General features: G+C 48.9%; 1 protein-coding gene across 1 annotated transcript in view; it reads right to left on the bottom strand.

Moving 5' to 3' along the window:
* LOC143925091 (leucine-zipper-like transcriptional regulator 1 homolog) overlaps positions 1–13,807 on the bottom strand; it is a 45,482-nt gene extending 31,675 nt beyond the window's left edge. The window contains exon 1 of the mRNA XM_077449681.1: positions 13,650–13,807. The gene's annotated coding sequence lies outside the window, so the exon portion shown is untranslated. The remainder of the gene's footprint in view (positions 1–13,649) is intronic.
* Between the last annotated feature and the right edge of the window lie 852 nt (positions 13,808–14,659).

Raw genomic sequence — 14,659 nt, forward strand, 5'->3', positions numbered from 1 at the left:
TGCTACGGTACATAGGCCTGAGTGCGTTACAGTCTGCTGTTCTGTAAGGACCGCTATCGGTCCACAATACATAGGGTTGCCGTGCACTACTGCTGACCGCTGCCCTATACTGCAGCAGTCCTTCAGCGGTATAGGGACTGACGCACAGTCTGCTAAACACTAACACACAACCTGCTTGGTCCACAAAAGTTTTTATAAGGACTGGTAACTTGGTATAGGGTGCTACGGTACATAGGCCTGAGTGCAGTACAGTCTGCTGTTCTGTAAGGACCGCTATCGGTCCACAATACATAGGGTTGCCGTGCACTACTGCTGACCGCTGCCCTATACTGCAGCAGTCCTTCATTGGTATAGGGACTGACGTACAGTCTGCTAATCACTAACACACAACCTGCTTGGTCCACAAAAGTTCTTATAAGGACTGGTAACTTGGTATAGGGTGCTACGGTACATAGGCCTGAGTGCAGTACAGTCTGCTGTTCTGTAAGGACCGCTATCGGTCCACAATACATAGGGTTGCCGTGCACTACTGCTGACCGCTGCCCTATACTGCAGCAGTCCTTCATTGGTATAGGGACTGACGTACAGTCTGCTAATCACTAACACACAACCTGCTTGGTCCACAAAAGTTCTTATAAGGACTGGTAACTTGGTATAGGGTGCTACGGTACATAGGCCTGAGTGCAGTACAGTCTGCTGTTCTGTAAGGACCGCTATCGGTCCACAATACATAGGGTTGCCGTGCACTACTGCTGACCGCTGCCCTATACTGCAGCAGTCCTTCATTGGTATAGGGACTGACGTACAGTCTGCTAATCACTAACACACAACCTGCTTGGTCCACAAAAGTTCTTATAAGGACTGGTAACTTGGTATAGGGTGCTACGGTACATAGGCCTGAGTGCAGTACAGTCTGCTGTTCTGTAAGGACCGCTATCGGTCCACAATACATAGGGTTGCCGTGCACTACTGCTGACCGCTGCCCTATACTGCAGCAGTCCTTCATTGGTATAGGGACTGACGTACAGTCTGCTAATCACTAACACACAACCTGCTTGGTCCACAAAAGTTCTTATAAGGACTGGTAACTTGGTATAGGGTGCTACGGTACATAGGCCTGAGTGCGTTACAGTCTGCTGTTCTGTAAGGACCGCTATCGGTCCACAATACATAGGGTTGCCGTGCACTACTGCTGACCGCTGCCCTATACTGCAGCAGTCCTTCAGCGGTATAGGGACTGACGCACAGTCTGCTAAACACTAACACACAACCTGCTTGGTCCACAAAAGTTTTTATAAGGACTGGTAACTTGGTATAGGGTGCTACGGTACATAGGCCTGAGTGCAGTACAGTCTGCTGTTCTGTAAGGACCGCTATCGGTCCACAATACATAGGGTTGCCGTGCACTACTGCTGACCGCTGCCCTATACTGCAGCAGTCCTTCATTGGTATAGGGACTGACGTACAGTCTGCTAATCACTAACACACAACCTGCTTGGTCCACAAAAGTTCTTATAAGGACTGGTAACTTGGTATAGGGTGCTACGGTACATAGGCCTGAGTGCAGTACAGTCTGCTGTTCTGTAAGGACCGCTATCGGTCCACAATACATAGGGTTGCCGTGCACTACTGCTGACCGCTGCCCTATACTGCAGCAGTCCTTCATTGGTATAGGGACTGACGTACAGTCTGCTAATCACTAACACACAACCTGCTTGGTCCACAAAAGTTCTTATAAGGACTGGTAACTTGGTATAGGGTGCTACGGTACATAGGCCTGAGTGCAGTACAGTCTGCTGTTCTGTAAGGACCGCTATCGGTCCACAATACATAGGGTTGCCGTGCACTACTGCTGACCGCTGCCCTATACTGCAGCAGTCCTTCATTGGTATAGGGACTGACGTACAGTCTGCTAATCACTAACACACAACCTGCTTGGTCCACAAAAGTTCTTATAAGGACTGGTAACTTGGTATAGGGTGCTACGGTACATAGGCCTGAGTGCAGTACAGTCTGCTGTTCTGTAAGGACCGCTATCGGTCCACAATACATAGGGTTGCCGTGCACTACTGCTGACCGCTGCCCTATACTGCAGCAGTCCTTCATTGGTATAGGGACTGACGTACAGTCTGCTAATCACTAACACACAACCTGCTTGGTCCACAAAAGTTCTTATAAGGACTGGTAACTTGGTATAGGGTGCTACGGTACATAGGCCTGAGTGCAGTACAGTCTGCTGTTCTGTAAGGACCGCTATCGGTCCACAATACATAGGGTTGCCGTGCACTACTGCTGACCGCTGCCCTATACTGCAGCAGTCCTTCATTGGTATAGGGACTGACGTACAGTCTGCTAATCACTAACACACAACCTGCTTGGTCCACAAAAGTTTTTATAAGGACTGGTAACTTGGTATAGGGTGCTACGGTACATAGGCCTGAGTGCAGTACAGTCTGCTGTTCTGTAAGGACCGCTATCGGTCCACAATACATAGGGTTGACGTGCACTACTGCTGACCGCTGCCCTATACTGCAGCAGTCCTTCAGCGGTATAGGGACTAAGAGTTTTGTCACAGGGTGATTTAAAAAATGACAGGCAGAGGAAGAGGCAGGCCCTTCCGCAGGGGTGGTAGGGGTAGGGCAGGAGCAACAGCCTTGAGCCAAAGTGGGAAGTTGCAGAAGGTGCGTTCAATTACTTTAAAGGACGCACCAGACTTGGTTGAGTGGCTCACTCAGCCTTATTCTTCTGCACCCTCCTCATCCTCTCGATCTGCACCCTCTTCTTCACTCTCTGCTATGTGCACCCCCAAAGACACTACCACCAACAACACCACCACCACCACATACCTTCCGCTTGAGTGCAAATGGGGGCCTTCATGCTCCAGTGTTTTAATAGGGACCCCCGTATAAAAAGCATGAGGGTCAAGGACCAGTACTGGGTGGCAACGTACTTAGATCCCCGGTACAAACACAAAATGGCGGAAATGTTACCGCCGTCGCAGAGGGCTGTCAGAATGCAGCACTTCCAGGCCTTGCTTCGAGAAATGCTGCATTCTGCTTTTGCGTGCGCTGGCAGAGGAGCAATTCCCACTCCCAGAGAAGGATTTGCGGGTACCAATCCAACAGCGCCTGCAAGAAGAGGCCGGTTTGAAGATGTGTTGGTGACTTCGGATATGAGGTCATTCTTTCAGCCGACCCATCGACAGGTGTCATCCGGATCCAGCATCAGGGAACGCCTAGACCGTCAGGTGTCCGACTACATTGGGTTAACGGCCGATGTGGACGCTCTGAGGAGTGATGAACCCCTAGACTACTGGGTGGGCAGGCTTGACCTCTGGCCAGAGCTTGCCCAATTTGCAATCGAACTGTTGGCTTGCCCCTCATCCAGTGTCCTGTCCGAAAGGACGTTCAGCGCAGCAGGGGGGATTGTGACCGATAAGCGTACTCGCCTAGCTCACGACAGTGTTAACTACCTCACATTTCTAAAAATGAATGAGGCATGGATCTCGGAGGAATTCAACACATGTGATCAGTAGACCATGTATATGTCTATAAACAATTTTTGGAATCAAGCACACAGACCTTCTTAATTCATTTGGCTCACTTCCCTGACCCAAAAAAGCACACCGTACTATATGCCCCTACCCTCCTCTTTGAAGAGATTGAGCGGTGTCATATTTCTACTGGGGCTGCTTATTATGAGGGGTTCCCACCATCCCTGTGCTGTGCTGACTTCCTCCTGGGTGTTCTTATTATGAGGGGCTCCCACCATCCCTGTGCTGTGCTGACTTCCTCCTGGGGGTTCTTATTATGAGGGGCTCCCACCATCCCTGTGCTGTGCTGACTTCCTCCTGGGGGTTCTTATTATGAGGGGATCACACCATCCCTGTGCTGTGCTGACTTCCTCCTGGGGCTGCTTACGGTGCTGCTGTCAGCGCTGTATGTCACGGAGCTGCTGTCAGCGCTGTATGTCACGGAGCTGCTGTCAGCGCTGTATGTCACGGAGCTGCTGTCAGCGCTGTATGTCACGGAGCTGCTGTCAGCGCTGTATGTCACGGTGCTGCTGTCAGCGCTGTATGTCACGGAGCTGCTGTCAGCGCTGTATGTCACGGAGCTGCTGTCAGTGCTGTATGTCACGGAGCTGCTGTCAGCGCTGTATGTCACGGAGCTGCTGTCAGCGCTGTATGTCACGGAGCTGCTGTCAGCGCTGTATGTCACGGTGCTGCTGTCAGCGCTGTATGTCACGGAGCTGCTGTCAGCGCTGTATGTCACGGAGCTGCTGTCAGTGCTGTATGTCACGGAGCTGCTGTCAGCGCTGTATGTCACGGAGCTGCTGTCAGCGCTGTATGTCACGGAGCTGCTGTCAGCGCTGTATGTCACGGTGCTGCTGTCAGCGCTGTATGTCACGGAGCTGCTGTCAGCGCTGTATGTCACGGAGCTGCTGTCAGCGCTGTATGTCACGGAGCTGCTGTCAGCGCTGTATGTCACGGAGCTGCTGTCAGCGCTGTATGTCACGGAGCTGCTGTCAGCGCTGTATGTCACGGTGCTGATGTCAGTGCTCTGTATTACGGTGCTGCTGTCAGTGCTCTGTATCTCCTGCACCCTCTTGTTTGCCTACCCTGGTCCCTGACCTTCCCTCTCCTCCATTGCCTTCATTAGCTCCATAGTCCTGAATTGTCAGAACAATTTCCCAAATAAAAAAAAAATGCTTGTAGTTATCGATCCCAAATTCACCTCATACATGTATTATGCTATTGTCCAGGTGGTGGGACTACGTGCTACCCCCTAATAATTACCCCGTGGCCGCAAATTCGACCTAAAGGTTTGCGAAATTCGCCTCCCATTGAAGTCAATGGAGCCCGCGGCGAACGGTCGTTTTCGCGAACGTTTGTGTCCGTTCGCGTTTCGCGTTCGCGAAACGTCCCGTCGGAAGTTCGTCCATCACTACTCCCCTATCCCCCCTCTCTGTGTCCCTCCTCACCTATCCCCCCCTCTCTGTGTCCCTCCTCACCTATCCCCCCCTCTCTGTGTCCCTCCTCACCTATCCCCCCCTCTCTGTGTCCCTCCTCACCTATACCCCCCCTCTCTGTGTCCCTCCTCACCTATCCCCCCCCCTCTCTGTGTCCCTCCTCACCTATTCCCCCCCCTCTCTGTGTCCCTCCTCACCTATTCCCCCCCTCTCTGTGTCCCTCCTCACCTATTCCCCCCCCTCTCTGTGTCCCTCCTCACCTATTCCCCCCCCTCTCTGTGTCCCTCCTCACCTATTCCCCCCTCTCTGTGTCCCTCCTCACCTATTCCCCCCTCTCTGTGTCCCTCCTCACCTATTCCCCCCAATCTGTGTCCCTCCTCACCTATTCCCCCCTCTCTGTGTCCCTCCTCACCTATCCCCCCCTCTCTGTGTCCCTCCTCACCTATCCCCCCTCTCTGTGTCCCTCCTCACCTATCCCCCCCTCTCTGTGTCCCTCCTCACCTATCCCCCCCTCTCTGTGTCCCTCCTCACCTATCCTCCCCTCTCTGTGTCCCTCCTCACCTATCCCCCCCTCTCTGTGTCCCTCCTCACCTATCCCCCCCTCTCTGTGTCCCTCCTCACCTATCCCCCCCCTCTCTGTGTCCCTCCTCACCTATCCCCCCCCTCTCTGTGTCCCTCCTCACCTATCCCCCCCTCTCTGTGTCCCTCCTCACCTATCCCCCCCTCTCTGTGTCCCTCCTCACCTATCCCCCCCTCTCTGTGTCCCTCCTCACCTATCCCCCCCTCTCTGTGTCCCTCCTCACCTATCCCCCCCTCTCTGTGTCCCTCCTCACCTATCCCCCCCTCTCTGTGTCCCTCCTCACCTATCCCCCCCTCTCTGTGTCCCTCCTCACCTATCCCCCCCTCTCTGTGTCCCTCCTCACCTATCCCCCCCTCTCTGTGTCCCTCCTCACCTATCCCCCCCTCTCTGTGTCCCTCCTCACCTATCCCCCCCTCTCTGTGTCCCTCCTCACCTATCCCCCCTCTCTGTGTCCCTCCTCACCTATCCCCCCCTCTCTGTGTCCCTCCTCACCTATCCCCCCCTCTCTGTGTCCCTCCTCACCTATCCCCCCTCTCTGTGTCCCTCCTCACCTATCCCCCCCTCTCTGTGTGTCCCTCCTCACCTATCCCCCTCTCTCTGTGTCCCTCCTCACCTATCCCCCCCTCTCTGTGTCCCTCCTCACCTATCCACCCCTCTCTGTGTCCCTCCTCACCTATCCCCCCCTCTCTGTGTCCCTCCTCACCTACCCCCCCCCCCCCGATTATGTGCATATGAGAGCGTCACCGAGAACACACGAGGAGGGTGCAGCACACGATTCACTGTATTTATCCTTTATGTGTACAATACACCCCGACTAATCACCGTCTGCGGACTATACCAAGCAGGGCAATAACTTCTCCGCAGGATTTAGAAACCTTGCGAGAAGATCTGAACAAATTAATGGGGGGAGGGGCCACTACATGGCAAATGAGGTTTAGCCCTGGTCCACACAGGAGCGTTTCGACGTGCGATTTGACATGTCAAACCGGTGGCAATTGCCGTCAATGGCACCGTCCCAATCGGTGCGACTCCGCATCTGCGGCTCTGCACCGATTTCAAAAAGTAGTTTCTGTACTACTTTTTGCGATTTCAGGCTGCGATTTATACTGATATCTGTGCAGAAACCCGAACAGCTGTCTGAAATCGCAGCCGACATCGGGGCTGACGTGCAGGAGTGAAATCGTGCGAGTTCAGGCATGGCTTCATTCCTGCAGCTCAGTGTGAACCAGAATTTGGGTGGTAAAAATATGAATGCAATCTATAGACTGGGGGGAGAACCTCTGGGGGGGGGGGGGATATAGGGTGGAGAAGGACCTGGGGGTCCTAGTAGATGATGGGCTCAGCAATGCCAAGCTGCTGCTAACAAAGCAAACAGAATATTGGCATTAAAAAGGGAATCAACTCCAGAGATAAAACGATAATTCCCCCGCTCTACAAGACTCTGGTCCGGCTGCACCTGGAGTATACTGTCCAGTTCTGGGCACCAGTCCTCAGAAAGGATGTACTGGAAATGGAGCGACTACAAAGAAGGGCAACAAAGCTAATAAAGGGTCTGGAGGATGTTATGAGGAAAGGTTGTGAGCTCTGAACTTATTCTCTCTGGAGAAGAGACGCCTGAGAGGGGATAGGATTTCATTATATAAATACCGGACTGGTGACCCCACAATATATAAATACCGGACTGGTGACCCCCCAATATATAAATACCGGACTGGTGACCCCCCAATATATAAATACCGGACTGGTGACCCCCCAATATATAAATACCGGACTGGTGACCCCCCAATATATAAATACCGGACTGGTGACCCCCCAATATATAAATACCGGACTGGTGACCCCCCAATATATAAATACCGGACTGGTGACCCCACAATATATAAATACCGGACTGGTGACCCCACAATATATAAATACCAGACTGGTGACCCCACAATATATAAATTCCGGACTGGTGACCCCACAATATATAAATTCCGGACTGGTGACCCCACAATATATAAATACCGGACTGGTGACCCCACAATATATAAATACCAGACTGGTGACCCCACAATATTTAAATACCAGACTGGTGACCCCACAATATATAAATACCGGACTGGTGACCCCACAATATATAAATTCCGGACTGGTGACCCCACAATATATAAATTCCGGACTGGTGACCCCACAATATATAAATACCGGACTGGTGACCCCACAATATATAAATACCAGACTGGTGACCCCACAATATTTAAATACCAGACTGGTGACCCCACAATATATAAATACCGGACTGGTGACCCCACAATATTTAAATACCGGACTGGTGACCCCCCAATATATAAATACCAGACTGGGGACCCCACAATATTTAAATACCGGACTGGTGACCCCACAATATATAAATACCGGACTGGTGACCCCACAATATATAAATACCAGACTGGTGACCCCACAATATATAAATACCAGACTGGTGACCCCACAATATATAAATACCAGACTGGTGACCCCACAATATTTAAATACCGGACTGGTGACCCCACAATATTTAAATACCAGACTGGTGACCCCACAATATATAAATACCAGACTGGTGACCCCACAATATTTAAATACCGGACTGGTGACCCCCCAATATATAAATACCGGACTGGTGACCCCCAATGTATAAATACCGGACTGGTGACCCCCCAATATATAAATACCAGACTGGGGACCCCACAATATATAAATACCGGACTGGTGACCCCACAATATATAAATACCGGACTGGTGACCCCACAATATATAAATACCAGACTGGTGACCCCACAATATATAAATACCAGACTGGTGACCCCACAATATTTAAATACCAGACTGGTGACCCCACAATATATAAATACCAGACTGGTGACCCCACAATATATAAATACCAGACTGGTGACCCCACAATATTTAAATACCAGACTGGTGACCCCACAATATTTAAATACCAGACTGGTGACCCCACAATATTTAAATACCAGACTGGTGACCCCACAATATATAAATACCAGACTGGTGACCCCACAATATTTAAATACCAGACTGGTGACCCCACAATATTTAAATACCAGACTGGTGACCCCACAATATATAAATAACGGACTGGTGACCCCACAATATATAAATACCGGACTGGTGACCCCACAATATATAAATTCCGGACTGGTGACCCCACAATATATAAATACCGGACTGGTGACCCCACAATATATAAATACCAGACTGGTGACCCCACAATATATAAATACCAGACTGGTGACCCCACAATATATAAATACCAGACTGGTGACCCCACAATATTTAAATACCAGACTGGTGACCCCACAATATATAAATACCAGACTGGTGACCCCACAATATATAAATACCAGACTGGTGACCCCACAATATTTAAATACCAGACTGGTGACCCCACAATATTTAAATACCAGACTGGTGACCCCACAATATTTAAATACCGGACTGGTGACCCCACAATATATAAATACCGGACTGGTGACCCCACAATATATAAATACCAGACTGGTGACCCCACAATATTTAAATACCAGACTGGTGACCCCACAATATATAAATACCGGACTGGTGACCCCACAATATTTAAATACCAGACTGGTGACCCCACAATATATAAATACCGGACTGGTGACCCCACAATATTTAAATACCGGACTGGTGACCCCCCAATATATAAATACCAGACTGGGGACCCCACAATATTTAAATACCGGACTGGTGACCCCACAATATATAAATACCGGACTGGTGACCCCACAATATATAAATACCAGACTGGTGACCCCACAATATTTAAATACCAGACTGGTGACCCCACAATATATAAATACCGGACTGGTGACCCCACAATATTTAAATACCGGACTGGTGACCCCCCAATATATAAATACCGGACTGGTGACCCCCAATATATAAATACCGGACTGGTGACCCCCCAATATATAAATACCAGACTGGTGACCCCACAATATATAAATACCGGACTGGTGACCCCACAATATATAAATACCGGACTGGTGACCCCACAATATATAAATACCGGACTGGTGACCCCACAATATATAAATACCGGACTGGTGACCCCACAATATATAAATACCAGACTGGTGACCCCACAATATATAAATACCAGACTGGTGACCCCACAATATTTAAATACCAGACTGGTGACCCCACAATATATAAATACCAGACTGGTGACCCCACAATATATAAATACCAGACTGGTGACCCCACAATATTTAAATACCAGACTGGTGACCCCACAATATTTAAATACCAGACTGGTGACCCCACAATATTTAAATACCAGACTGGTGACCCCACAATATATAAATACCAGACTGGTGACCCCACAATATTTAAATACCAGACTGGTGACCCCACAATATTTAAATACCAGACTGGTGACCCCACAATATTTAAATACCAGACTGGTGACCCCACAATATATAAATACCAGACTGGTGACCCCACAATATTTAAATACCGGACTGGTGACCCCACAATATATAAATACCAGACTGGTGACCCCACAATATATAAATACCGACTGGTGACCCCACAATATATAAATACCAGACTGGTGACCCCACAATATATAAATACCGGACTGGTGACCCCACAATATATAAATACCGGACTGGTGACCCCACAATATATAAATACCGGACTGGTGACCCCACAATAGGGAGAAAACTTTTCTACGGAAGGAAGCTTAATAAGACTCGTGGCCACTCATTAAAACTAGAAGAAAAGAGGTTTAAAGTGGAGTTGCCCCCCAAAAAATAAAACTACTTAAAAATCTTTAAAAAAATCAAAAAAAAATAATTGGCAAAAAAAAAAATTTTTACTCACCTCTAAATACCGGTTGCTAGGGGGTCCCTCGTAGTCTGCCTTCTTCATTGCCCGGGCTGGTGACATCACTTCCCCTCGCGCCGCACATTCACCTGGGACCTGTCACGTGTCCCAGGTGACTGTACGGCGTATCACGGCGCCCTGCGCCGCTCGCGCATGCGCAGTGGGTGCCCGGCTGTGAAGCCACAGCCGGGTGCCCACAGTATGCATGACGGCGCCGCGAGCGGAGCGGGGAGCGAGGGGGGGGCTTCGTTCCCCCGCATCGCTGGAACCCGGGACAGGTAAGTGTCCGATTATTAAAAGCCAGCAGCTGCAGTATTTGTAGCTGCTGACTTTTAATTTTTTTTTTTTAGGGGGTACCCCACTTTAACCTTAAACTATGTAGAGGATTCTTTACTGTAAGAGCGGCAAGGATGTGGAATTCCCTTCCACAGGTGGTGGTCTCAGCGGGGGGGCATCGATAGTTTCTTGAAACTATTAGATAATCACCTGAACAACCACAACATACAGGGATATACAATGTAATACTGACATATAATCACACACATAGGTTGGACTTGATGGACTTGTGTCTTTTTTTTCAGCCTCACCTACTATGTAACTATGTAACCACTGAGCCAAATATAATTCCAGTACAGCAGCTGAGTGAGGCAAATATAGGGAGGAGGGAGTGTGGCTGTTAGCAACTTCCATGTAAATAAAACTGGGAAACCAAAAAAGGTCATCGACCAATCCAATCCCTCCGCAACCACGTCCAACAGCACCGTATCCTGGTGCTACCGGCCAGTGATCTCTGTACAGCACTGCGGTATATGTCAGAGCCATATAAATGTATTAAAATAATAATAATAATAATGTGTGACTGTGGGGGGGGGGGACATTAGAGTGTAAGCTCCTCTGGTGCAGAGACGGATGTGACTGTGGGGGAGGGGACATTAGAGTGTAAGCTCCTCTGGTGCAGAGACGGATGTGACTGTGGGGGAGGGGACATTAGAGTGTAAGCTCCTCTGGTGCAGAGACTGATGTGATGGACTCAGTGTTCTCTGTACAGCACTGCGGTATATGTCAGAGCTTTATAAATGTATAATAATAATAGTGTGTGACTGTGGGGGAGGGGACATTAGAGTGTAAGCTCCTCTGGTACAGAGACTGATGTGACTGTGAGGGAGGGGACATTAGAGTGTAAGCTCCTCTGTACAGAGACTGATGTGACTGTGGGGGGAGGGGACATTAGAGTGTAAGCTCCTCTGTACAGAGACTGATGTGACTGTGGGGGAGGGGACATTAGAGTGTAAGCTCCTCTGTACAGAGACTGATGTGACTGTGGGGAGGGGACATTAGAGTGTAAGCTCCTCTGTACAGAGACTGATATGACTGTGGGGGAGGGGACATTAGAGTGTAAGCTCCTCTGGTACAGAGACTGATGTGACTGTGGGGGGGGGGGACATTAGAGTGTAAGCTCCTCTGGTACAGAGACTGATGTGACTGTGGGGGAGGGGACATTAGAGCGTAAGCTCCTCTGGTACAGACACTGATGTGACTGTGGGGGGAGGGGACATTAGAGTGTAAGCTCCTCTGGTACAGAGACTGATGTGACTGTGGGGGGAGGGGACATTAGAGTGTAAGCTCCTCTGTACAGAGACTGATGTGACTGTGGGGGAGGGGACATTAGAGTGTAAGCTCCTCTGGTGCATAGACTGACGTGATGGACTCAGTGATTTCTGTACTGCGGTATATGTCAGAGCTTTATAAATGTATAATAATAGTGTGTGACTGTGGGGGAGGGGACATTAGAGTGTAAGCTCCTCTGTACAGAGACTGATGTGACTGTGGGGGAGGGGACATTAGAGTGTAAGCTCCTCTGTACAGAGACTGATGTGACTGTGGGGGGAGGGGACATTAGAGTGCAAGCTCCTCTGTACAGAGACTGATGTGACTGTGGGGGAGGGGACATTAGAGTGTAAGCTCCTCTGTACAGAGACTGATGTGACTGTGAGGGGGGAGGGGACATTAGAGTGTAAGCTCCTCTGTACAGAGACTGATGTGATGTGGGGGGAGGGGACATTAGAGTGTAAGCTCCTCTGTACAGAGACTGATGTGACTGTGGGGGGAAGGGACATTAGAGTGTAAGCTCCTCTGTACAGAGACGGATGTGACTGTGGGGGAGGGGACATTAGAGTTTAAGCTCCTCTGGTACAGAAACTGATGTGACTGTGGGGGGAAGGGACATTAGAGTGTAAGCTCCTCTGTACAGAGACTGATGTGACTGTGGGGGGAGGGGACATTAGAGTGCAAGCTCCTCTGTACAGAGACTGATGTGACTGTGGGGGAGGGGACATTAGAGTGTAAGCTCCTCTGTACAGAGACTGATGTGACTGTGAGGGGGGAGGGGACATTAGAGTGTAAGCTCCTCTGTACAGAGACTGATGTGATGTGGGGGGAGGGGACATTAGAGTGTAAGCTCCTCTGTACAGAGACTGATGTGACTGTGGGGGGAAGGGACATTAGAGTGTAAGCTCCTCTGTACAGAGACGGATGTGACTGGGGGGGAGGGGACATTAGAGTGTAAGCTCCTCTGTACAGAGACTGATGTGACTGTGGGGGGAAGGGACATTAGAGTGTAAGCTCCTCTGTACAGAGACTGATGTGACTGTGAGGGAGGGGACATTAGAGTGTAAGCTCCTCTATACAGAGACTGATGTGACTGTGGGGGAGGGGACATTAGAGTTTAAGCTCCTCTGGTACAGAAACTGATGTGACTGTGGGGGAGGGGACATTAGAGTGTAAGCTCCTCTGTACAGAGAATGATATGATTGGCTCACATCTAGAAGAGGATTGGATGTTGTATTTAGTATATAATGAAGAGATACAATCTCAGGACCGATTGTTACAATGTAACATGTGATGGATCTCTTCTCTTCTCTTCTCTTCTCTCCTCTATACAGAGACAATGTTGATGTATCAGACACTAGACTCAGAGAATAAAGTTAAATATTTGACTAATAATAATAAATTGATATCGGGGATTATATTATATAGAGAGCTAAGAAGAAGATTGGGGGGAGGGGTTCTCTGGTTCTCTAGTCCCCCCCCCCATCTGGCAGTATTGCCCCTCCCGGGTCCCCAGGAATGAAGAGCTGTGTCTGGATTTTTGTAGAGCCCCCCCTTCCCCCCCGGGACCTCCGACCCCCTCCCCTCCCCCACTCACCGTACAGCCCGCAGAGTTCAGGCACAGCCCCCCCTCTCTTCTCTTCTCTCCTCTCCGGGAACAGCCGCACCCCGAGTTACCCGCTACACACAGCGGGCGGAGATCGGACACACACACCGCACAGCGCCACCTACAGACCACACACTGCACTGCCACCGCTCTCTAAAACACCACATCCATCACTGAAGAAGGGGCGGGAGATACAACAACCAATGACCGAGAGGGGCGGTGTCGTCGTGTAGTGTGGGCGGCCATGTTTGATATGGGCAAGGGTTTGGCAGGGGTTGGATTTGTGGGATCTGTAATTGTTTATACAGAAAACAGGACATTGGATGAAAGTGTTTATAGAAGGAAAAATAGTTACATTCATATATAATAGATTAATAGAAAAAAATTATAGATAAAAAGATACTGTATATAGATCAATACTGTAGATAGATAGATGCTGAAGATAGAGAGATTAAAGAAAGGAAGGAAGGAAAAAAGAAAGAAATGTCATAGATAGAGATAGAGAGAGAGAGAGAGAGAGAGAGAGAGAGAGAGAGAGAAAATAGATAGATTGTGAGAGAGAGAGAGACTGAAGATAGATAGATAAATAGATAGATAGATAGATAGATAGATAGATAGATAGATAGATAGATAGATAGATAGATAGATAGATAGATAGATAGATAGATAGATAGATAGATAGATAGAGCTTTACTGAAGATAGATAGATAGAGTGATAAATAGAAAGATAGATGCAAATAGATATATAGATAGAGTGTGTGTGAGAAAGAGATACCGAAGATAGATACTGAAAATAGATAGAAAGATAGATAGATGGATAGATAGATAGAAATAGATATAAAGAGAGAGATACTGAAGATAGATAGAGCGATAGATAGAAAGATAGATGTAAATAGATATATAGATAGATAGAGTGTGAAAGAGAGAGAGATACCGAAGATAGATAGATAGATAGATAGATAGATAGAGGGAGAGAGCGATACTGAAGATAAATAGATAGA

This window comes from Lithobates pipiens, unplaced genomic scaffold, assembly GCF_037356315.1.
Source record: "Lithobates pipiens isolate NorthernLeopardFrog02 unplaced genomic scaffold, aLitPip1_a1.2 Scaffold_22, whole genome shotgun sequence".
NCBI classification, from domain to species: Eukaryota; Metazoa; Chordata; class Amphibia; order Anura; family Ranidae; genus Lithobates; species Lithobates pipiens.